The sequence below is a fragment of the Rhinoderma darwinii genome, unplaced genomic scaffold (genome assembly GCF_050947455.1).
Source record: "Rhinoderma darwinii isolate aRhiDar2 unplaced genomic scaffold, aRhiDar2.hap1 Scaffold_1032, whole genome shotgun sequence".
NCBI classification, from domain to species: domain Eukaryota; kingdom Metazoa; phylum Chordata; class Amphibia; order Anura; family Rhinodermatidae; genus Rhinoderma; species Rhinoderma darwinii.
Window position 1 is genome coordinate 94,771 of NW_027461915.1, and position 1,665 is coordinate 96,435.

Consider the following 1,665-nt stretch of genomic DNA (forward strand, 5'->3'; position numbering starts at 1 on the left):
CGCCAGCAGATCTTGGAGCACTCCATTCTATATAAACGTAATATCATAAATCCTTCTCCTTGGATAGTCCTGTACCGCTAGGATCTCCCCCTTTTGGATGTTGAAAATGTCAACCAGTACGGTCTCCACCACGAGCTTCAAGCCGCAGGTCATCGCTTTATCCTCTGATAGGATAATCCATATAAAGTTTTTTATCCACGCATAAGCCGGTATTTCGCCAGGACTTTAATCCATGGCAAATTTTTGGAAAGTAGTTGCTGACGTAACGTTGAACACAACTCCCCTTATCTGCCAAAACCTACACAGGGGTATAGGGATCGCAGCCTGTTGCTCTGGACTAAGCCTCTCTCCCAAATAGCAGCGGGGGGTGAAGTCCTTCACAAGGAGGAACGATCCCCCCCCCCAGGCCGAGAGAGAGGGTACCAGAGCACATCCCAACCAAGACCAAGGCAGTACTGATACGAATAAACATCACTACTATTAATGAAGTAATTTAATAATTGGGTCATTCATTATCACACATTACAAAACATGCATTGTATAAATGCATTGTATAACAGGCAAAATAATGGGATTAAAGGACAGATATAATCAGCAAGAAAGAAACAAAAACAAAAAGCACTTTTCAAATCTAATTTTAGTCACTCTTTTAGGAAGGAGTGCATCGGTCCTGGAGGTACTGCAATACCAGGTCAATGCGTGGAGTGGACAAAGCAAGCTCTATTTCGATCTTCCTGTTCTAAAAATCCATTTAATATATGGTCCCCAGATAGGGGACGTATCAGATATTAAACTAAGAACAGATTTTTTTAATTGCAAAAGCTTTATTGACAATCAATCGTCATCATACAAACAGTACTGCGACGCAGCGTAAGCCATGAAGCAGGAAATAATAAATAAGTCGCCAAACATAACATGACAGTATAATAAATAGTACAGGCTATGCTATACATCACACCACATGCTACACTAACATTCTTGCATTCACTAAAGCCAAACAACAAAGCAGAACAGAGAAGTGATGGGGTGGGGGAGTGGGTAGGAAGGGATAGGGGCGGAATCACAGGCCCAAAGTTTTATTGAAAGACACCACACAAGAAGGGAGAGTGGGGGGTAAGGGGAGTATCAGTCCTCTTCCTCCGACGTCCGGGCTGTCCCAGGTGGAATAGTCTCTGAGCAGGCTGTGGATCAGCCTGCGGCAGTCCTAGATGGACACACTCTCTCTCCGCAAAATCAGACGATTCCTGGCAAACCATACAGCGTCCTTAAAACAGTTCATAAGGCGCCAGGCCTCCTGGATTGCTCCATCCGTATTACTCCCAGAAAATAGTCCATAAAGTACCGAGCGGTACGACAGTCTGTTCCTGGGTACTGAGTCCTTGAGTTCGTGTTCCAAGGCTTTCAACAGACCCTGTGCAAAGGGGCACTGCCAGAAAGTGTGCAAAGATGTTTCCTCCGTGAAGGGGCACCTGGGGCAGTATTGGGTCTTGCACAGGTTGCGGGCATGCATGAATGACATAAGAGGCAGTGCTCCCTGGAGGGCCATCCATGAAAGGTCCTTGTGCCCATTGGTCAACCTGCCAGATGACACGTTAGTTCAAACAGTCTCCAACGTGTCGGCATGAAGCCCTGGAACAGACTCCGGCAAGTCCTTTGCTCTGATGT

At 45.9% G+C, this 1,665-nt stretch overlaps 1 pseudogene; it reads right to left on the reverse strand.

The window, feature by feature from the left end:
- Positions 1-654: 654 nt before the first annotated feature.
- On the reverse strand, positions 655-826 carry LOC142698840 (U2 spliceosomal RNA; annotated as a pseudogene).
- Positions 827-1,665: the final 839 nt, after the last annotated feature.